Source organism: Periplaneta americana, chromosome 15 (genome assembly GCF_040183065.1).
Source record: "Periplaneta americana isolate PAMFEO1 chromosome 15, P.americana_PAMFEO1_priV1, whole genome shotgun sequence".
Lineage (NCBI taxonomy): Eukaryota > Metazoa > Arthropoda > Insecta > Blattodea > Blattidae > Periplaneta > Periplaneta americana.
In genome coordinates this window covers 175,298,734-175,323,611 of record NC_091131.1, presented here as the reverse complement: position 1 = coordinate 175,323,611, position 24,878 = coordinate 175,298,734, and the positions used below count along the sequence as shown (strand labels likewise).

Here is a 24,878-nt window from a genome sequence, read left to right as displayed (position 1 = left end):
AATACTGTCCATCACGTGCTCACTTTCAATGTAAATGTTCTGCATTTTCTTCACATAATCATACACTGATATCCATTCTTGGAAGAAGCGATTACAGAGTCGGCCTCTGCTTATGCATAGCGGAGAAATTATAGAGGAGTCTTCTTAGGACTTCCTCATCAAAACTGTCTACAGCTGCAACAATCTTCTTTTTCGGCTGTGATTTTTCCGGACTGGAGAAAGAATCTGCTGTTCCTGCATCAATATTTTTCCCTTGTTTCTTGATTCTTGCCAAGGTTCGCTTTGAAATATCAGTGGCAGCCAGTACTCTTGCACACACGCATTTCAATGGAATTGGTATTCCATTTACAGCCAATTCTGACATGAATTTCCATACATTGTATGCTATTTCATGTCCTTGACTATGAACTACTCTATGATTTCACACCTTAGACAATGCCATAATGAGGGCGCTCAGAAGGACAATGTTTTCAGTATTAGCAATAGCGGTAGTAGCAGAACGATCTGAACACTTGGAATGCTAGTAACCAACTAACCCAACACCCCTCCAGTTGAGTGTGAGGGCGAGTCCAAGCAAATGAACTAAAATGGGTCCCTCGCGCTGGTGCCATAACTTCTCGTCCGGGCTCTACATTCTATCATTATGCTCATCTGATCGTTTTTCACGTCTGCACAGGCATGCAGCAAACATAATAGTATGACGTACTTATGTGAGCAGGTTTTCTCGGTTCTAAAGATATGTGAAACCAGCCACAGATCATAGCTAAACGATAATCATTGACACCTATGATTCGGCTGCATTGGAGTATGTCGATTGTTGCAGATATTACTCATCTGGGGCACAGACACACATGCAATGCCCAGCATTTTAAGTAGTGCTGTTGATCGATGAAAATATTTAATCGATTAACTTTTTGAATTTAATCAGTTGAAAAAATGTTTTAATGTACTGCAATACACAATTATTGTTATAAATTTAACTTGTGTTCGGTGATAAGCATAAGTGTTAAATGTTCTATATCTGTATATATTATATCGTTATATTATATTAATTACTTACTAACATATTTATTATGAGGGAATTTTTTAGACAAACCTAAATAACAAAAAGTATGAAGACTCACCTAGTTAATATTACTTCATACATGATTTTAAACATGCGAGTGTATTCACATGCTCCGAATTAAGTGCCGCTCTACATTTAGTAACAATGTTTCCTGCTTCATTAAACACGAAAAAAATTATTTTCTGTCAAGCACTTCTCCACGATCGTTCAATTTAAATCCAAACGTTTCACAGAGTTTACCTCTCAAATTCTCATTTGACATAATGGAGTTTACACTTTTCACAGGCCACATAAAACTGATTTTATTTTTCTTTATCAAGCTAAACACACAACCTTCATATACAAACTCAGTACAGAAACTGCAACTGCAAAACTACAGCGGTCGAAACAGAAGACTGGCCCCTATTGTAATCGAATTACTAGATTTTAGAAAGAGAAGAAGGTAGTTACGCTCTCACTTGCACACAGTGTAGACATGGCTATTTTATAGGGATGAGGGAGATGAATCCCAGAAAAGTATGTATTTTATAATATGCTAGGAAGATTAACTGACAAGGTGGAAGTTTTCTTGGAAAACCATAAAATTTAATAAAGGCTTCGCATTGTGTTTCAACTTTCAATAGAGGTAGACTAGGTCACTGTCCTCATATCTCCAATCTTTTGTCCAACACAAATATTCCCTAATGCCGACAGTCTCTTCTGTGACATTGAGTTTCTCTGTCTTGTTTTTATTCGTTTTAAACACGAGGAGCTCCTCTCGACGGATAAGCTAGTAGATGCTAGTATTAAAATGAGGGAATTTAACTTATACACTTCTCCAAATACATCTTTGTTGATATCGTTGTCATGAAGAAGTCTAGCACTTTCATAACTGGTATATTTCTTTATTCACTGTTCTGGTACAAAAGCTCAAGTTTAGTTTTTAGAACCTACGTCTTTTTTTTTAATATGCTGAAATAGCTAGCTTACAGTGAAGAAAATGCATCATGTGGGAAGTTTCTACTATAAGTGTCAAATTTGGAAGCATCAGCCAGGCTGACAAAACGAAGTTATTACACAACTTTTAACACTATATCACTTCAGAAAACGAATTATGTGTCTTTCTCGTGTTAAATTTACATTGCCTCGTTTACATGTTTCAACCTGTTATCGGCCATCTTCAGAACTGGTTGTTGGTAATCTTGGTGCCTTGTGTTTGTTTCCTGTGGGGGTGTGTTTGTGTAGTGTAACATAAACTGCAACACCTGCAACAACTTCTACATAGGACAGACAGGCAGGTCATTTCAAATACGTTACAAAAACCCATCACAGCCATAACAAAACTACAAAACACTTCCACATATGCAGAACACATCACAAATGCTAACCACACCTACAGAGACACGTAAATTCTACATATTTAACCAAATAGCCAGAAACTAAACACACTAAAACAATACGAAATATATAGGCACACAAAAACACATCCAAATGAAATTCTCAACACACAATTCAATTTTAGAACACACACTCTTTGACTCCACATTACACTACACAAACACACCCCTACAGAAAACACAAACAAAAGGTGCCAAGACCAGCTACAACCAGTTCTGAAGATGTCCGATAACAGGCTGAAACATGTTAACGAGGTAATGTAAATTTAACACGAGAAAGACACATAATAGGTTTTCTGAAGAAACAAAGTTTTTCTAAATCCCCAAATCTTTTATCGATCTGCATGATGATGTCAAGGATCTCAAAGAACAATATCTTGTAATTATGATCATGTTCTATATCACTTTTTCCACTGTAGCAGCAGTCTGTACTTCCTCCCTGAGAATTCACTTCTACTTTTCTCTACGTTCAAAATTCTAGCATGGTGCGGTATCTGAAATTACCATGATTAAGCGAAGAAGCGCTTTCGTCATGGCCCCGAAATGATAATTCCTGCTTGCTTAAATACAAAGCAGAGTCAATGACTGACTGCATAACATGTCTGTTTAAACGAACATTTTCAATATACTGCACTAACAATAGCCTAGCATTTTCTTTCAGAACATTCCCAATAGTGTTCATATTCTTCTGTAAATGTTTGAACTGCAGCACGCACTTTAAATGTTCCGCCGAATTTTCATGTTTTTGTAGAGTATGACTAACATTATTTTAGAAAATCACTGAATCCGGTTTCATTCCACACATGTTTTTCAACCCAAGTAGTAGGCATGACTAACAAAATAGTATTTCAATGTAGTGGCTCCCACACAACCACTCACTGATGCTTGCAGTACCATGAAGTTTTAAAATTAAGTTGGTATGGTTTACCAGCTTGTGAGTTTAACTTTTTACAGTTTGTCTAAAATTGGTTGAGTTCTGTCTAGAAACAATAGATAACTCTTATCCTGCTCACACCAGTGAGGTTTGAATTAATGTACATACTGCGTGATTGAACGGATTCATTTTGACATTGCAACATAATACAAAAACTTATATAGTAGTTCCTAACACACTTATCAGAAATTCATTAGAAACTGAAACGCACTTAATGTCGTCACCTAATAAAGTAATAAGTAAAATAAATTATATTTTAAAAATTATCACAACTGAATAGCGAGAGTCGAGAACCGAAATAAAACACAACGAAAAACAGACTGAGGTACTGAGGAAAGGCAAATATTCATTCATAATTTGCACTAACAAGGCTGTGTTCAGAACATCAAACTTTCTTTCCATTGCTTTCATAATATTAATTTTTAGTGAAATTTTCCTATGAGGTACAGTAACATTGTAACCAGAAGAATAAAAAATGAAAGGAGTGAAGATAGCAGCACAAAAATTAAAATCATAAAACATAATAGGACCTATATAGAAAGAAGACTTGACAAAGCAGAATTTTAAGGAAAGTTTTCTTTAGGACGGGCCATGTTGCTGGACAGACAAGTAGTCGTAAATCTCCGTGTCACCCATTATAGAAAGCGCATCAACTGGGCTGAAGACCAAATACGTGTTCGTCACAGCAACACCCATTTTTTGAAGAATATGGAAGTGAGGGGGGAAATGTCTCAGTCGTTGTCATAGCAACCACCCTGACATAGAGGAACAAAATAATATTTTAAATTTGAGAATCAGTGCCTCGTCGCAGCCGCTCGAGGAACTGAGACGTGAAAGTTACACAACAGCGGGAATGTTTAAACAGACTGGTGATACTGTACTTGAGATTTACTGATTTATAGTGCTTTGGTTTTTAAAATTAAGTAATTTAATATATGAAATATAAATCAAATGGCTCGCAAAATAACAAGTGAAATGTTCTTCACCTTCTTCATTTGAATAACCGCTATGTTGTAAATGAAACTGCCAACCAACTTACCACGAAAGGATGTGCAATAACTACAGAATTTCAACATCTCACTCAACCAGAGAAATTCACCACAACTCAAGAACTAACAATGACCACGAACTTTAGCTAGAGAACAATGTGTGACAGTATTTTTAATGATCAATTGATCAGCCCAAACATATTCCATGGAGAAACAATGACACAACAATTCGACTCATTTTGTAACACAGTTACATTGACAAAATATTTCAACAAAACTGGATCCCTTATCTCATTGAACTGTGAAGAATGATGATGCAACGAACTTGAACCACTGAGCAAACTGTGCAGTTCCTACTAACAACACTAAAATTCAACAACTTAATGTATTAATATATTTTAATGATCAGTCTATTATCCCAGCAGCAACGGCAGCATGCAGAATCCTTAATAAACATTTATACAAGATTATAATGCTTATTTCATCCTAACAGCAATAACAGTAAGTATCGTTATCTGTAGCAGTAGTAATAATACTTAATGATGCTTTAAACTTACAGATGTCATTCAATATACTAAGTCAGATTAATTCAATTTAGAAGTATAAACAAGTCATCAATTTACTGAGTAGAAGGTATAAGTACCGGTATGCAGAAATTTTGTTAATTCTGTTCTAAACATTTTCTCTCGATCTTCAAAGCTTTGAGATAGTTAGGCAGTGAATAGTGAACTCCTTTTTTATAACAGCTGAGACTAACAGAGGGTAGATGGAGGTCTAATTTGTATCTTGTATTAAAATTATGAATTATTTTATTAGTATTACATGTATTTTGGTTTTAACACAAAACATTACAAAGGAAAGAATGTACTCATAAGGTAAAGTCAATATTTATAAATTTTAAAAATCTTTTCACATGGTGTCCTTTTATGCATAATTGTCACTATCGTTATACCAGCACCTTTCTTTTGTAAAACAAAAATATGTTTAGCTTCAGATGAGAATATTAATCCACATTTCATTACACAACGGAAATATGCAAAGTACTGAACTTTAGGACTGCTTATATTGCTAAGAGAAAATATGGATCTTAATGCTTCAACAAAGAGAGCTTAATTTAGGAGTAATGTATTACATGTGGGTTTTCCAGTCTGACTGTGCTTATAGATTGTTTGGATCAATACCCTTTAATCTAATCTTGTAGAAAACCTGAGCACTATTACATGTAGCTGCTGGTACTAAATTTGACTACAATGGAATTATCAACATTAAGTGCTGGTCTATTTACACTAAACAATACCTCATTAGATTTAACACTATTAGATGTGTTAATAAGATGATTGTACCGTAATCACACTTTCGACATCTGCAAATAAGATTACCTGGGATAATTTATGTATGGTTGAGATTAAATCATTGATGTAAATTAAAAACAATAATGGACCCAAAATTGATTTCAAGGGACTGGGCAGATAGAAATTATTCAAAGATGAGTACTGCAAAGCCATTAACCTTTAAGAGATAAGTGTTAAAACCAGGGGCGAATGCTGGTCACGAAAGTTAGGCTTGCTCTTTTATTGATGGGGGAAGATGGGAGGATATAATTCATCTGGTTTGCAGATTTTCGTGTCTTGTAATAGACAACGTTAAAGCATTTAAATTGTCAAAGCCACTTTTACACCATACACCGTTATCTGTAAAAAATAACAAACACGGCCAACAAAACAGTTTATTCAGTTTTTTCGACCCTGCCAACCAATGAGTATTGTTGTATTGAGATGCACTGAAAGACCGCATATATTCTCTATTTTTCTCCTTATGCTGTCTTTTTAAACCTGGGAGCCCTGGACATGGTCTGCCGTTCATATGTCGGTCTTCTCTTGAATAGTCCTCCGGGAAAATGGATTTGATAATAGAGTTTCAATAACACACATTTCCAAACTCATTGCAACACTTCAAATTAACGTTAATACATGCAGCAGCTAACATTTGCATTCCGCTCATAAAATTACATTGCACTCGCAAATCACAGCACATTCACTGGTAGAAACTGCTGCCAATCAGTGTTGCCAACTCGATTCTTAAACATCCGTTGTGGAGCCTTGTAGAAACCGCTAAATTGCTATATTGTCAATGTAAAATTATATTATTTTGCCGCTGTGAGTGCTAAAAATACCCGCTAAATCCCTAGATCAGCAATACAAGTTTCATAAATTTTACCCACTAAACTAACGCCGAAAAACGCTAGATCTAGCGGGAAAACCGCTGAATTGGCAACACTGCTGCCATTTGTGCAACGTTAAATAGTCAGTGTAGCTCTCGGACCAGAGCTTCATACAACATATAACAGAAGCATTGCGACTGGGACGGATTAGGAGGAAGGCACTTGCGCGCGCATCATATTCTCGCTGTTTCTACGTCTTTCCTGTAGCTCCGAGAAACGAGCAAGAGTTGCGATCTCGTGGTGTGCAACCTGCGGATTGTATTATGCCTAGACATTATTACAAAAATGAAAAGAAATTTTAATGTACGTAATCCCATTTTGAGAAATACGCATTCTACGAAAATATTGGGCTTGCGCAGCAAGCATAGCATGCCCTGAGAAATCACCCCTGGTTAAAACAGTATTGTAGTCATGACTTGATATATGTTATAAATTGTGTATTATTTATAAAGTACGTTGATATTCTTCAATTTTATGTAACATTAAGAAGAACATTAGATTAAATAAAATAATTTTAAATTTTTTCTATTGTAAAGTTTTTTTCTTCAAAGGAGCAAACTCAGTTCTACTACAATCAACTAGATCCAAAGTATGAGCATGGTCAAGGACAATGAATTTTGAAGAATGAAGCTTTGTATCTAATGGCAAGCAACTAATCACTAGGATGGGAACACTATATAAAACCACACAGGGGTTAAATAAAAAAATTATAGCTTTAAAACATAAAAACAAAAGAACTGACAGTGTTATCCCAATTACTAGCAGCGGCAGCAGCAGCAAGTGTGCATGTCTCGTAACCTGCATATTTATTCACCATAAATTTTCACACAGAATGGATTCTGAATAGACAAAATCTGTCTACTTATATATTTTTACTATCCACAATGTCAAAACACCTCTGATTGAGGTTCTGGTTGATGTGTACTGTACATCTATTATCAGGCAGTACATGTCACTTGACGATAGGTGTCAGAGGAAGAACAATAATTATTACTTGTATACATTTTAAGTCCGATTAGTGGAATATGTTACTAGCCAATGATGTATGAAATGAAGAGGGAAAGGAACTGGCCACCCTACCCCATTATCTCATAGCTTAGTTACCTCATGAGTGTTACCTTACTGGTGTCACTTATGGGGCTCCAACCCGTCCTCGGACAGTTGACTAAACTGACAACAATGTAATAAAATTGAAATTAATTCTCCAGAAAAACATCAAAGGAGGTACATCTCTCTTTCTCTCCACTACTAAATACCAACATAACACGCGAGAGGTCCAGAACGAATTACTAGGGAAATGGTCTGCTTCCCTAGTATTGCGTCCTGAACCTCTCGTCTGTTTAGCAAGAAGGGAGCAAAGGCAGATGTGCCTCCTTCGGTGTAATTCTTTTAGAGAATTACCAAATTCATTTCCTGTCATCAGTACATTTCAGAACCATGTACGAAGTATCAAGGAATATGTTTCCAGAAAACCTCAAGTAGGTCTAATTTATCCAAAATTTGGTTATTTGTATGTTTACGACAAAACTCACTACTTTCTTTTAAGTAGGCTTACAAACTCCTTTTAACATATCAGAATAAATAAAAAATATAAATGCAATTACCATAAGCTATCCCCATACTAGTCGGATGATCGTTCACCTTTGCCAGCAGTCGGCCTTGATCCTCTACAGGCTGTTGTGCCACACGTTTATTAATTTTTAAACTTGAAGCTCAGGTTGTAAACAGACTATACGAGGGGCACAAATGAACCAACATACAGATGAAACCATCTGAAATGTAAAAAATATGCACAGTTTAAAACGTACTGTTGCACTACACAATGAAAAGTCAGAAAGAACAATGAGAATGAATGGCCCTAAAAGAACCAACTGTACAATGAATTCACATATTATTTAATTATATTTTACAAAATGTGGTCAATAACAAGAATGTGTGCTTCAACATATCATACAAAGACTGCACTGTAACACGAACATCAAGTGAAAGTGAAGTAGTACATAGGGGCCACAGAACAATAACAAGCATGTCTCCTTCCACCCATTCTTTTTAATAATTCTATTCATGAAGTCACAAGGGAATTATATAGGCCTACAGAAAAGGAGACTTATACCAAAAGAATTCTTAAGCATATTTATGGATTTTAGAGAACTGGAGGTTCATTTCCGCCCTCACATAAGCTAGCCATCGGTCCCTATCCTAAGCAAGATTAATCCATTCAATACCATCATATCCCACCTCCCTCAAATCCATTTTTATATTATCCTCCCATCTATGTCTCGGCCTCCCCAAAGGTCTTTTTCCCTCCGGTCTCCCAACTAACCATACATATCCATCAACTCATTATTATACCTTCTTCATCAGTTGACGCCATCATGAACCGCTCTCAATATCTTCCTCAAAATCTTTCTTTCAAAAACTGCTAGCCTGTTGCACGTTTCAACATTTAATGTTCATGTTTTTTTTTTATTTTACTAGATTATTTTACGACGCTTTATCAACAGCTCAGGTTATTTAGCATCTGAATGAGATGAAGGTGATAATGCCGGTGAAATGAGTCCGGAGTCCAACACCGAAAGTTACCCAGCATTTGCTCATATTGGGTTGAGGGAAAACCCCGGAAAAAACCTCAACCAGGTGACTTGTCCCGACCGGGAATCGAACCCGGGCCACCTGGTTTCGCGGCTAGGCATGCTAACCGTTACTCCACAGGTGTGGACCGTTCATGTTTCTGCACCATATAAAATAACTAGTCTTATTAAGGTTTTATATATATATACTTTCTTTTCCACCTTTTCAAAGAATAAATTTAAATTTCCAATTTGTATATTTCCATTTCGTACTATATTCCAGTCACGAGACATAAACATATATACTTTATCTTTTCGGGATTTACTTCCAAACCTACCTCTTCACTATGAGCACAATTCAGGAACTAGAAAAGAGCAGTCTAAAACCATCATTGTATACCACTTAAAAAATCACGTTCTTTCTTTTTGATGCAAATAATCCACAGTAAGGTTAGTTGAGGGCTGGATAATGGAGATCCTATTGCATTCTCCAATGACAATCACAGTGAGCCTCAGTGCTTCCGACTGACTGAAGTTTGTGCTGTCAATGAAGAACAAAGAAGTTACAGTAAAGAGAAAATTCTCGATGAATAAAACCTTTAGTACATTTGAAGCAAATCAGCAGCCCCACTCCCTTTTTTTCTTTTGATTATTTCTGAAACCACAGTTTCTTTGCATTCCCATTCCGTAATTCAGTACTCTGTTTCAGAGCTATCTGTTGCAATAAATCGATTCCAAGAATTTTGTTTTCTTGGAGCATTTTCTGTGATATCTAAGGCATGTCCAATACAGTCACGTCATGATCTTCTGTCAAACCGTGTACAATCTGGATATTTTTCCTTTACATGTTTGACACCAACTGCCGAGTGTGAGTTCTTACTGTACTTATAGTTCATACTGTCCTGTGTTTTTATTGTGATTTCAAATCATTCCTTTGTTCCTATAAAGGGTCACTGGGACTGAGTTTAGAAACTTTAAAAACTTTTTATCAATTGCTTCCAAATACGTTGTGTTTCCTGTGTCTGTACATTTAAATGATAGTAACAAATTTCATAAAGTTTCAGTTAGTTCCTTAGGTAATAATGTTCACTTATTTTAATTAAATTATGTATAAATTCAAAACATTCCTCATGGCTTCAGATTTGTTACTTGCATTTTTTAAATTACATCTCATGATTAGGAAAACTGTGCATGGATTTTTAGAGTTGAGTATTGGTTAATGAGATAAAAATATTAATAGAAATCATAATTTTTACGTGATAATATTCTTTGATTTTTTAAAGTTAAAAATTTATATCATGAAAAGTTTATAATTAAGAGCTGTGCATAGCATTTTAAAAATGGATGTCAGACCTTTAAAAATGACAGATGAAGGCTAAGTATAGGGCAGAATATTAAACAAATATATTTGCCTTTTTGGTAAAAAAAAAAGTTCGTCCAAATGTTCCAAGTACTAGATCACTCAGTGCGGCAACTGAAACATGGGACTAGTGTTACGAGGCATCAACTGGTGCTGTCATCTACCAGAGGTGAATATGAATCCAAAGAGAGATCGTTCTTAAAAGTGCTACACTGAAGGTCATCATAAACTGACGCCATTTGAGAAGGAAATGTGTGAGAAGAACTATAGGTCTCTCTTATAACTGTGTGTGTGTGTGTGTGTGTGTGTGTGTGTGTGTGTGTGTGTGTGTGTGCGTGTCATAAAGCAAGAATGAAACAAAAGAAAGAACATAACATTTACAGTTTAGCTGGGCAGAAGTGTCATACAGGCCCTATTGTATGTCAAAAGCAGTTAATTTTGTCAATGTGATTCGAACTTCAAAGCAAACAACAGTTGGCTACAAGGTTTTAAAGTCAGACATGGGATTACTTTCATTAAAGTGGTAGTTGTAGAAGAAAAATCAAACACAGTGCTGGTAATCAAATGTTATTTCACAGTATGTAATGTTTCATAGTTATTTGTACTATACTCTCTCTTTCACAACAGAAAATTCGGGAAAAATTTCATAATCCTTCAATACAACAATAAGCCTAATATAACACAATTTTTCTAGTCCCCAGAAAACTGTTGTATTGAGATGGTGAAGAATCGGCAGAACAGAGAGAAGTTCTCTCTTCTCTCTGTGGCTTAGTGGATAAAGCACTGGCACATAAAGCTGGAAACCCGAGTTCGAGTCTCGGTGCCAGAGAGAATTTTTTTTCTGTCCTACCAATTCTTCACCATATGGAAATGCAGAATTACTGCACTGAAACTCCATATCTACTTCGGTACATCACAGTAATATGTTGTATCGAGGTTCGGCTGTATAAAAGATAAACAAGGCTGTAAGTCATTTTGTGTGACAGCAAGGGAGTTGTGCACAAAATGCTTGTGACAGTTAGTATTATCTGGAAACTTTGAGATTCCATTGTGTACAGTGTAAGTGTCAAGAAGAAAATAGTTTGTTCCTATTGCCTGACTACACAGTAAGTCACAAGGCTTTCATTACTAGGAAGTTTCTGATCAACACAAAAAAATGTGTGTTGTCTCATCTATTGTAGTCAGGTAATCACCGATCTTAGCACCATGCGACTTATTTTTGTTCCCAGAAATCAAAGTAACCTTGGAAAGGTGTTACAGTGAAACCTGTTCAAATCGGAACCTGAATAATCCGGAATCCTGTCTAATTCGGAACAATTTATTGGTCCCGGCGAAATTCGTATATATTATGTGTAATTTTTTCTGAATAAAACGGAAACTGTCCAACGCAGAAATGGAAATTGTCTGCTACTGTTCAAAACGGAAATAATATTTTCGACACACTACTGTAATGTAAACTATATTTTGAAACAATATGTGCTTTCAAGGAATGCATGAAATACGTAGGTCACTAAGATAAAAACAAGTTTTCTTCGCAAAATTTTTGAGGGTGCGAGAGTTTGTTGGCCTGGTGGTCATAAATTTTATTACCCTATTGACTAGGTAGACGAGTCCCTTCAAAGAAATTCAATGCTTCACGCTTCACCCCTGTATACTGTCGTAGCTGGGTAGAACGAAAGTCTATTAGTGATTTCATGATGAAATTTTGCACTATCATTAACTGATGAAGTAAAAGTTATCGAGGAAAATTAGAAACGAAGCGTATGGAAAATAATGTTGAAATTTAGGAATGGAAAACTCAGGTGTAACTTAACACTTTCAGAAATAAAGGCCGTATCATGAGTGAGTGGCTTGCGGTCAATAATGGTGACATAAAAAGGAAACAGAAAACAACTGGTTACATAGAAATAAATGAACTGTTGTGAGAGTGGATTCTTCTTGCTCTTTCAAAGATCGTGCCAATTTCTGGATCTATTCTGCAATGCAAACCCTTGAACTGGAAAAGAAATTGGATAATCCAAAATTCAAGGCTTCTAATGAAAGACTCCTAGTCCAATTAAATAATGTGCTGTGATATACAGTCCAGTATTATAGTATAGAGTTAGATATTAAATTTAGTGTAATTAATAAACTTTATAGTGCTTAATGAGTGAGTTACGATACAATTTATACAGGAAATGAGATTTTCATCAAGATCATTCACCAATTACATAAGCAAAAGGAAGCTAATTTAATGTCACTAGTGTTAAACGGAATATTTTGTGATTCCTACAATTTGCAGCATGCCATTTTGTTTTTTATTTATACAAATGATAAAATATTCCATTTTAACTTCACACCTGAATAATACGGAAACCTGTCCACAACGGAAAAAAAATAGGACCATGTCACTTCCGTTTTGAACAGGTTTCACTGTATTTTGATGTGGTAAAGACAGAACAGAATTCTATACATGGCCTTCCACCATTCCTTTCAATTGCTTCACGATCATTGTCTGCAGTGTGTAGGTGAAGGAGAAAGAAGGAACTTCGTAAACAATGCTTGGATTGTTCATACATGGAATCTTCACTTTCCAGATGTCGCACTGAGTGGAACAATCTTCACAACTAACTAGAAAATCTGTGGTTTTTTATTATACATAACAGAGAAATGCTACAAATGAGAGATATACTTTAAAAAGTCATAAGTACCAGCTCTTTCACCCACTAGAACCAGTGCATCCAGGCCCTTCATGTGATATGTTGACTGTTTCAGAGGGTTATCATCTAGACACCATCTGCAAATGGAAGTACAAGAAATAATGAAAATTTAAGACAAAATATAATTAATAACAGTGGTGGCTCGTGGGTATTGAATTCAGAGGGGCTGCATACATTATAAATCTTGCAACTTCCTTATTTAAAGATTAGTTCCATTCGCCTTGTCTTGTAGGTTGCAGACTTTTGACTCACCTTCTTATTAATGTCGTTTAACATAGTCTTTTCAATTGACAAATGGCTAATGCGATCAGTCCCTCTTCTCTCATCGTATTTCTAAGACAGCATTTTACTCTTTTCAAATGAGGCGCCTGAGATCAAAATGGGCTATGTGACTTTTTTTAGAAAATGAGTTATTGACGTCATGGGCAAGTTTGGGTTGAAGACTTTATACAGAGAAAGGTTCAGTTTCAAAATGGTTTATTTTAGAAGCGTAAAATGCATGGAGAAAATCAGTACATAGATCAAAATGGGATATATTATTATTAATGAATTAATCAAAATGGGATATGCCAACCATTATCTGAACAGAACAAAATGGGCCATATTTCATATTGTTACGTTATATTTCCAGAGCACATGAAACAGAATGGTCTATGTTTGCCAAAGTTTGTGTGGTTATAGTTTTTCTGCCTGATTTTTCAGAAAACCAACATGGTTGAGACCTTAGTTACACAGTAATCATACGTCTACACTTCTCTTCTCATTTATAAGGCCAGGACTGTATTGCTATGAAAAATATTGATGAAAGCTAATGTAATAAGCGTTATTTTATGAATTACGATAATACGTCAGACGGAATATTACAGTCCATCTTGAGTCTTGTGTACACTACTTTTAACACTTTATTACAGAAGATTGATAAATGGGCAACTTACTAGTGTCATATATTTAAGCACGTGTTAAAAGAATTATCCTTGCAGGAAATGAGTGCTCTCTGGACCAAAATGATCGTATTTTAATTATTTAAATGCAATTTCAATTAAGTAACATATTAAACAATTTATTCTCCTATCAAACACGGATGTTCCCTGGACCAGATGTCCTATTTGAATTATGTAATTACTTCATATTTATTTCTAACAAGTGCAGTGAAGGGCACAGGTGTGACTAGTTTTTAATATTTTCCAAAATGTGGAAACAGTAATGGTAGGCTTGATGATGATATTGAGGGTCCCAATTATTTATTTTTATCTAAAAATAAACTATTTGAATTAGTTGGGAGGCTGGGACAGAGCCAACCTTGAAATAAGTTCTTCTCATGGTTATAGTCACACACTGGTTCTACATGCGAAGATTGTGGCTTTGGAGGAAATGTTACTTCATCAAGTAGAGCAAAGTGTGATGATACTTCAAGCCTTGCTCTTGATGTCAAACACAGGATTGTACGAGCATTTTCCGAAATTGGAAAAGATTACATGGTACAAGAAAGTTTCGCAATGGTCATGGATATGAACCCATTGTCTAAAACTGCATACAATGACCATCTAAGTAAAATATGTGTTGCTGCTACACACACTAGTACAGATGTTCTAGTTTATACTAGACAAGAAGTGCTTGATGCCCACAGACTGGTGTGAGTGTGGACTGGAGAGACAGCTATAGTCCGACCATCGAATCTGTGCCCCGTAAGATATGCAAACTGAACCTTAATTCCTTTTCAGCCTCGGCAATTCATTTCTCTCCCTGTATTCCTATTTCTCTCTTTTCTATCCCTCTCTCTTTCTCTCCCCCACTACTCACAATTTTGAGCCTTCTTGTGGGACAGTTTATTTGCACTTGCAGTCCAGTGTTGTCAACTCAACATGAATACTGTAGCACGGAGTGGCGAAAGAAATATTATTAAGCAAGTAATAGCATTTTGCGATGAAGAGAAACAAACAGGTCAATATTTGTTTCCTATAAATCAGGCAACGAAAAGAGCAGCTGCGATCACAGGTGAGGCTTATTGTATTTCAATTGATTACGTATTAAAATTACTTACTTAACTAATACTAATATAATACTACTTTTTAATGTAATTTATATAGGCAGGTCAGAGGGCCTAATAAAGAAAATCAGGAGAGAGGGAGTCTGTGCAGGAGATGAAAAGCTAGAGTCACCAGGGAAGAACAGACCAAGGGAACCTTTAATTCTTGTAGATGATATGGACAGATGTATTTTAACAAGAAAGATACAAGAATTTTATACGATGCAGAAAGAAGTTCCGACATTGGAGAAATTATTGAAGGTTGCGAGAGAAGCAATAAATTTCCAAGGAGGGAGAGAAACAGTACGGAAAGTGATTCGAGATATGGGATTTAGATTTAAAAAATGTAGAAATACAAGATGTATTTTGATTGAAAGACGTACTTAAATTAAATTATGAATAAGTAATAATTAACCTTACATTATTATAAGCAATATTCAAGAGACATGACACTGTTTGACGGAAGTTTGGCAACATCCCTATTCGGGAAGGTTCGTGGCCTGCTGTTTGACGTAGTGGGAGAGAAATGGGTGGAATGGGGTGAGTAGAGGCATTAACTTTTCCAAGAACGACGACAGTGCTGAAGGGGCACAGTTCCGATGGTGCGACAATACATAATATTATGGTCAGTTTCGATGGTACTTGGCCATACCTCAAACTTTGGTGTCGGTTGTGTGATTGATGTAGTCACAGGATATGTGATAGATTTTGTTGTTTTATCGAAAACAGCCAAAGATGTTCAGTAGCAAAAAAAAGCTTCATGAGAACAGTGCAGAATTTCACTTTTGGTTTGAAGGCCATAAACCAGATTGTAACATAAACTATACTGGTTCCTCTCCTGCCATGGAACGAGAAGCTGCTGTATGCTTGTGGACAAGGTCTGTTGGCCATGGATTTAGATATGCAACAATACTCAGTGATGGGGATTCCAAAGCTTTCAAAGAACTGGTCGGGCTAAATGTATATGGAGACAGTCACCCCATTGAGAAAGAGGAATGTGTGAACCATGTTCTGAAACGAATGGGCACTGCTTTGCGTCAACTTATTAGTGAGACAAAGAAGGGCACCACTTTAGGGAGCAAACGTGCTGGTCCTTTGACGAAAAACATGGTCGAAAAGGTTCAAAAGTATTATGGAAATGCTATTCGCAATAATAAGGATCCTGCGGAAATGAAAACTGCAATTTATGCCATATTGAATCACTACAGATCTACTGACGAAAACCCACAACATAAGAAGTGTCTTACTGGTGAACATTCATGGTGCGTTTTCAATAGAGATGCTGCAAGGAATGTGCCACCACCTTTACCCAAGCATAAGATAAAAACCACATTATCAGATTTTGTGGTTGCCAAAATGATGTCAGTGTTCCAGAGACTGACCAGTGATGACTTGTTAATGAGGTGCAAAGAAGGAAAGACGCAAAATGCCGATGAGTGTCTACACTCTGTGATATGGTCCAAATGCCCCAAGACTACCATGGTGACATAAAAAAGAGTTGAAGTGGCAGTGATTGAAGGAATTACACAATTCAACAGCAGAAGCAGCCTTTACATTGTCAAGAGATTGGGAAAAGGACGTCTCACACCAGGAAAAAAAACACAATGAAAGTTGCACGCAGAAGAACCACAGCAGAGTATCTCACAGTAAATTTCAAAGAAATGAAAAAATCCGGAGGTATTGTAAAGCTGTTCGAATTGGCAAAAACAGGGTTGAGGAACAACAAAAGCAGACAGAGGGCCCAACCTATGGTGCAGGAGACTTCTAAATAATGTATGACTTGAGGCTTTCCCAGCGTTTGATGTAGAATAACTCTTCTCGGATTCTCAGCCAGGTGAGTTGGAGATTTGCTTCCAAGCTTTCGATGGCTAGCTCTGCCATCTTCTTCAGGGAATGAAGAAGAAGATGGCAGAGTTAGCCATCAAAAGCTTGGAAGCAAATCTCCAACTCACCTGGCTGAGAACCAGAGAAGAGTTATTCAGGGAATGAAGAAGAAGATGGCAGAGCTAGCCATCAAAGGCTTGGAAACAAATCTCCAACTCACCTGGCTGAGAACCCAAGAAGAGTTTTTCGACTTCTAAATAGTTCAAGTAAGTTAAAGCAGCCATACAAGAAACATAGTTGTAAAAGGTAGAATAGTAACATGAAACTTCTTTTGTCATTTCCCGATAAACAAAATTCCTACACTTTTCATTCTTTAAACTGTAAGAAGGGGGTCATGGGGTAGTATGTGGTCTCAAGGGCACACAATCTGCTGATGGTTGTGTGCTATTCAAAAGCTTGAGAAATGCCATTTATTCCTACCAAGCTCTATGTATGCACTTCCTCGTAGTGGCCCTGGAAACGTTTTATGGCTAAGCATACAAGGACGCAAAAGCGAGCCCCCGACACTATAATTGGGAACTATCAGCTAAGGAAGTAAACCCTAACAGAAAATCATCAGCCACCCAGAATTGCTGGATGGTTGGGCTTAGGCATGACGACCCCATCCCGGAAAAACCCACTGTTACGAATTCCAAAGTAAAAATGAAAGCCGGATTGTCTTATGGACGAAGACCTGGCAAATGTAATAAGGACTTGAATCTCGGAACATGGAACATTTTATCTCTGTACAGACCTAAAACCCTGATGATGCTAATAGATCAACTTCAATGCTATAAATTAGATATTACATGTTTACAAGAAATACGGTGGCCCGGACATGGGGTCATTGAAAAAAAGGATTTTACAGTATTTTATAGTGGACACAAGAAGGAACACAAGCTTGGCGTAGGCTTCATTGTGAATAATAAAATTAAACATAATATTTTGAATTTTAATGCAATTAATGAGAGAATTTGTTATTTAAGATTTAAAGGAACATTTTTGAATTACAGTATAATTAATCTCCATGCTCCAACAGAAGACAAAGAGGATCATGAGAAGGATATTTTTTACGATATTCTCACGGAAACATATGATAAATGTCCAAAACATGATATAAAGGTTATCATTGGAGACGCCAATGCACAAATTCGCAAGGAAGATGCATATAGACCCATAATAGGCAAATATAGCCTACATGAAGTGACTAATGATAATGGAGAGCACCTCATTAATTTTGCTGTCTCTCAAAACAAGGTAATAGGATCTACTATGTTCGATCACAAGAAAATACACCTAGCTACATGGAGTACAGCTGCCAACCAGATCGACCATGTCTTAATTGATAGAAGACATGCAACCGAACATATAGAGGCGCCAACATTGATACAACCATTATTTGGTAATATCACGACTCCGAGCGAGAATTAGTAATGGAAGAAAAATACAAAGTACAAAAACACGGAGATATGATTGTAAAAAATTTAAAGATCCGGAAATTAGATATGAGTATACTAAGAAATTAAATGCCTATTTTCAAAGTAACCAGTTAAATGATCAAGCCTCTATTGGGAACAGGTGGCCCTATTTGTCGAATGGGATTAGGAAGACAGCACAACAGGTATTAGGAATGGCGGAAGTAAATAGTAGAAACAACAGGAATAACTGGTATGATGATGAATGTAAGAGGGCCACAGAAGAAAAAAATAACTATATAATAAAATGCATCAGAAAAACTTTACGAGAGGTGCATTGTAAGAATATGGACAAGCAAGAAAGAAGGAGAAGAAGACCCACAGAAAGAGAAAGAGAGAATATGAAAACAGTAAGTTTGAAGAAATAGAAAATCTAAATACAAAAAATGAAGTAAAATTATTTTATGGGGAACTAAATAAATCAAGGAAAGAATATAAGCCTAGATTAACTATATGTAAAAACAAAAATGGAGAACTGATTACCGATAAAACCAAAATTCTACGTAGATGGAAAGAGTATTTTAACAATCTTTTATCGAGTAAACCAACGCAGCAGGAGAATATGGATATCAGTAATGACGTTTTTAATGATGAAGATCTAATAAACAAAGAAGAACCACCCACAATGGAAGAGATACAAAGCGCAATACCTAGGATGAGGAATGATAAAGCTCCAGGAATTGTTCAAGCAAGGAGAGGAATGCCCCAAACAGATACATGAAGTCATATGTAAAGTTTGGACATATTAAACCATGCCAAAAGATTGGAAAATCAGTATTATATGTCCTATACTAAAAAAAAAAAAAAGGGGACCCCTTGGAATGTAGCAATTATAGAGGCATCAGTCTGCTGAGCAATGTCTATAAAATTTTCTCAAATGTTCTTTATAAAAGACTATCTGAATACACAGAAAGAGAAATCGGAAACTACCAATGTGGCTTTAGGCCCAACAGATCGACCATAGAACAGATGTATACACTCAGACAAATTTTAGGCAAAACTAACGAATACAACGTAACAACACACCATCTATTCATTGACTTCCAAATGGCGTATGATACTATTAATAGCAACAACTATATCAAGCAATGGCAGTACTGAAAATACCTAATAAACTCATTAGAACTAGCCCAGATGACAATGAAAGAAACTATAAACTGTATTAAGGCTGGTTCACAATAAACGTGGAACGGAAATGACAACGAGAAGAAAAACGGAAATGTTGTTAAAATAAATGTATTTAAATGTGAGCATTCACAATTAACTATTGTGAATGCTTACATTTAAATACATTTATTTTAACATTATTTCCGTTCTCGTTCTCGTTGCCGTTTCCGTTCCCGATTTATTCTGAACCAGCCTTTAAGATCCAGTCAGACTTATCAGGGGAATTTGAAACCAACAGAGGTATAAGACAAGGAGATGCATTGGCCTGCTTGCTGTTTAACATAGCCTTGGAAAAAGCGATCAGAGAATCAGGAATACAGACAACTAACACAATATGCTATAAGCCTGTTCAAGTTCTGGCATTCGCAGACGACCTAGATATTATTGCTAGGTTACAGAAAGCACTAGAAGAGGCATTTATCTCCCTGGAAAAGGCAGCAAAGATAATGAGATTGAGAGTTAATGAGAGCAAGACTAAATACATGATCTCCAGCCACAAAGGAAACATTATTAATAAAGCACCAACATATCTTACAATTGAAAATTACAAATTTGAATATGTAAAAAATTTTATATATCTTGGCTCCATGATCAATAATGACGACACCAGTCTTGAAATTAAGAGAAGAATATCTGTAACAAATAAATGTTACTTTGGATTACTGAAATATAATAAATCGAAATTCTTAACCATCTCAACTAAAATAAGAATATATAAGATGCTTATTAGGCCGGTGTTGACGTATGCCTCAGAAACATGGACTATGGACAAATAGAACTCCAGAAGACTTAGTATCTTCGAGGGGAAAATTCTGAGAGCAATTTATGGACCCATCAAAATAAATAATGAATGGAGAATTAGATATAATAAAGAAATATACGATCTGTTTAAGGAGCCAGACATTATAACACTTATTACAATTGGTCGATTGCAGTGGGCTGGACATCTGGTAAGAATGGATGATACTAGACCCGCTAAAAGAGCCTTTACATCCAATCCTGGAGGAAGCAGATCCAAAGGAAGACCGAGGAGCAGATGGGAGGATAATGTATACGAAGATGCCAACTTTATTGGTGCACGAATGTGGGCAGTCAAGGCTAGAAGTAGAGAAGGCTGGAATAAAATACTGAGGAAGGCTAGGACTCTCAATGGGTTGTTGAGCCAATGATGATGATGATGAAACTGTAAGAACTCTGTAGCCATTAAAGATAAATACTTCAAATTTGCATGGCATGATGAAGACATAACCTACGAACGAGTGATTTGGAGAGATGGAATTTTGTTGTCTGTTAATTTACAATTTTTATGATTTTTCCAATATATAATTATAAAAAAATATTTTTAAAATAGCCTTTTTATTTTTTAAATAAATGAAATATTACTTTTTTTAATTTCCTCACTCAAAATTGTTGAACAATGAATTAGCTTTCTTTTAAGTCCTGAAACAACTCTCTAAGTCCAAGCAGAGTGAAGTTTATCCATTTTAAGTGATCACCTGCATTTTTCGGTATGTTATATCCTGAGGGGAACTGGGTGGTCAGAAATTTAAAATTCAAGTTTGAAATGACATATATAGGACCATAGGTGGAGTTATGGTGGGGGCACTGCCCCCCCCCCCAAACTTGTCTGAACTCTTATTTTTTTTTTATTAATGTTAGAAAATATTGCATTCAAAAGATTTTTCTTGGTTTTGTTTCTGATTAAGTTTCTCTACTTAAATTGACGAATTAAGTTTTCAGATCATGTGTCTGGACTATAATATTTATTTTAAATTTCTGAACGTATAAGAATTTCTATACATCATTTGAGGAATAGAAGCATTGTAATGTTTCTCTGTAACAGCCTGTACTCGTGTGTTAGAAGTCTGCAGGTGTTCAGGACGCCACATGGAGGAATATGAATAACACACTGCACAACAATGCAGAAAAAATAAAAATGATTCCAGTATAATGTGTAAATAAACTTAAAGACGAGATTAAATAAAATAATTAGAATTTATATTTCATGATATCTTTCTTTTTGAAATAAACAGATAAATTAAATGTAAAATTGTCTGTATATTTTGTTACAATTTTACTTTCAATATATTGTTGTGAATATGTTATAAAAATACCGAACAATGCACAACAAACACGGAACTGTGATTCTGTACATTATTATGATTGCCAGCTGTGCGAGAGATTTCGAGGCAATGAGTTTGCGAGACATTCGTTCATTCTTTGTCAGTGTACAAAAATCTAAAAATGGGTTAACTAGTGTTAAAAATGCTCCAGTTGCATCATAAGTAATCACTACCACTACTGATGCTAATGCTAGTGTGACCAGTACTGTGTGATGATCAACCTATTGCTAGTGCTAGTCAGTGAAATAGATATTGCTGATCTTGGCAATCTTATTAGTGGCGCTTCCAGACCAGTTGTCTCGGAGTTTCCCTAAAGTGAATGTGCTGGTATTGAGAGAAGTTTTACAACTTCATGGTACAGTAAATCTGAATGGCTACAGTACAGGGTGGAGAAAGATGCTGTATTTTGTTTTCCTTGCAGACAGTTTTCGAGTTCTGGTAAAGAATGTGTATTTACCAAAAAGGGCACTCACAACTGGAAGAAAATATCAGAAAAACTTAGTAAACACGCGATAAGTTCATCTCATTTGTTTTCAGTTACTAAATGGACTAATATGGAACATTGTAAAGAATCAGTAATCACACAGATTTTCAGTTTACACAAGGATCTGATTAACACAAATCGACAGTATTTATTTAAGATAATTGACATACTGTTGTACTTAGCAAAGCAGGGTTTAGGTATAAGAGGACATAATGATGGTGAAGAATCGTGCAGTAAAGGAACCTTTCTGGAGTTATGTGAAATTTTTTCGAAACACGAACATCTCAAAAGTAAATTCAGTTGTTATTATAATCTGACCAGTGGAACTGTACGGAACGAATTGTTAGAGATATGTTCTAATGAAACAGTGACAAAAATTGTTGAAGAAATTAATGATGCGGGGTTTTATGCACTTCTTGTGGATGAAGCTAAGTCTCATAAGTGCGAAGAGACGAGTAGGCTATATGTGTTAGATAGCTAAGGGATCTGCTGTAAAGGAAAACTTATTAGGGATGGGAGACGTTTCAATTTCATGAACTGGTAGTGCACATAATTTCAGTCATATGTTAAGAATTTAGGGATCATAGCATTAATGATTGGGCAATCTTATGGCGGGTGTTAATAGTGGATTGCAGGCTGTAGTTCGTGAAAACCTCAAGTACCCTATGCAACTTACATACACTGCATGGCTCACAAATTAAATCTTGTTATAGTTTCTACTTGCTTGTTATGGATTTAATATAATGAGTCATTATATGAGTTTCTCTCTCATCCCGATACGCATGTGCAATTTGTGGATATTCAGAAAAAGCTTAAAATAAATAAGCATGAATCAACAACTCAGTGATACTCGCTGGGCTTGATTTCCATTTAAGCAACATATCCTGCAATAGTAAGGGTGCTAAAGAATACATCTAGTAACTTAAGACACCCAAGATGTTCAATTGCTAAAGAACTGCTACAAAATATTCAATCCTTAGATTTCCTTGTGTTTCTGATATTTTAGAACATCATTTTTCAAATACAAATGTTGTACGTAGATCACTACAGCGTCTCTATTCATGTATTGCTTCCTGCAATCTGGCAGTTCAAGGGGCTATTGGAAATTTGGAGTCAAGCAGGAATGAAAAGATGTGGTTGGAGATGTGGGAAGAAGTAATAGAATATTGTAACAATAATAATTTACAACATATTCCTAAAGATATTTTGAAAGAGAATGACACATTTACAGAGCAAGAAAGATGTAAATACAGACTAAAACGACCTCGTACAATTTCAAAAAAAATTTGATGACTATGTTGTTAGTGAAACTGTGGGGCAAAGATACAGGAAGGGCTGACAGTGCAGCAACACAGAGTGTTTGTACTTGACATGCTATTAGCAGAAATAAGAAGATTTTCAGATGGAGGTATGATATTAGCAATGTCATGTGAAGAATTTTTGAGATTGAGATATTGAGAAGGCGCAAGATATTTTATTGATCATTCATTATTCAGTGCCACAAACAAATAAGAGAATGTTAGAAGCTGATATAGACATTGCTAGGAATGTGGTAAGCACTAAACTCAAAGACGACACTTTGCAACTAATAATAAGTGAACTTCTGGATAAAATAACAGCTTATGTTCTTCCAAATGTTAATCTCCTGATCAAAATAGCATTAACGCTGCCTTAAAACAGCGAAAAATGCGAAAGGACTTTCTTAACAATGCGCAGAATAAACAAATGGCTTCGGTCAACAATGACACAGGATCGATTGTCAAACTTATTGGTTCTGTATTCGGAAAGTGATATTGTTAATGTTATGTTTTATTTAACGACGCTCGCAACTGCAGAGGTTATATCAGCGTCGCCGGATGTGCCGGAATTTTGTCCTGCAGGAGTTCTTTTACATGCCAGTAAATCTACTGACATGAGCCTGTCGCATTTAAGCACACTTAAATGCCATTGACCTGGCCCGGGATCGAACCGCAACCTTGGGCATAGAAGGCCAGCGCTATACCAACTCGCCAACCAGGCCGACTGGAAAGTGATATTGTTCAGTGCCTAGACCGTGATGTGAATGTTGATAAATACATGCAAAACGGAAACAGAAAATTCACACTGCAGTAATTCAGTGAATTTCTCAACACAAAACAGTTTCTGATTTATTTATTTATCTATTTATGTCCATAACAGGGCAAAGCCCCAATTACAATAGACAGTACAGATTAAAAAAAACATAGAATTGCATATAACACGAAAAAAGAGGTAAAACAGATACAAGTGTAAATACAAATTAAAAATGGAAAAGAGAAGAAGAAAAAAAAAACAAATAGATACCACCTAAATAAAAGACACAGATACAGATATAAATGAAAAACACCAAATAAAAAAAATCAAAAAGAGCCAAGTACAGACATCACAGCCAAAAATGCAAAATGTAAGTAGTAAATGATGAGTAGTGACAGTGTTTTTCCTTGCGTTACTCCTCATTTGTGAAGAGCCACTTGTACTGTATTGTATTGTATTGTATTGTATTGTAT

At 35.9% G+C, this 24,878-nt stretch overlaps 1 protein-coding gene across 12 annotated transcripts in view; it reads right to left on the bottom strand.

The window, feature by feature from the left end:
• LOC138715548 (uncharacterized) overlaps positions 1-24,878 on the bottom strand; it is a 134,803-nt gene that overhangs the window by 97,820 nt on the left and 12,105 nt on the right. For 10 of the 12 annotated variants that reach the window (XR_011336424.1, XR_011336425.1, XR_011336426.1 and 7 more), the window contains 2 exons: positions 13,207-13,292; positions 8,191-8,358 (listed from right to left, as the gene is read on the bottom strand). The exons of 1 other annotated variant lie outside the window; for it this stretch is intronic. The gene's annotated coding sequence lies outside the window, so the exon portion shown is untranslated. Of the gene's footprint in view, positions 1-5,874; positions 6,128-8,190; positions 8,359-13,206; positions 13,293-24,878 lie in introns of those variants that run through there. One more of the 12 variants, XR_011336436.1, reaches the window with a different exon arrangement.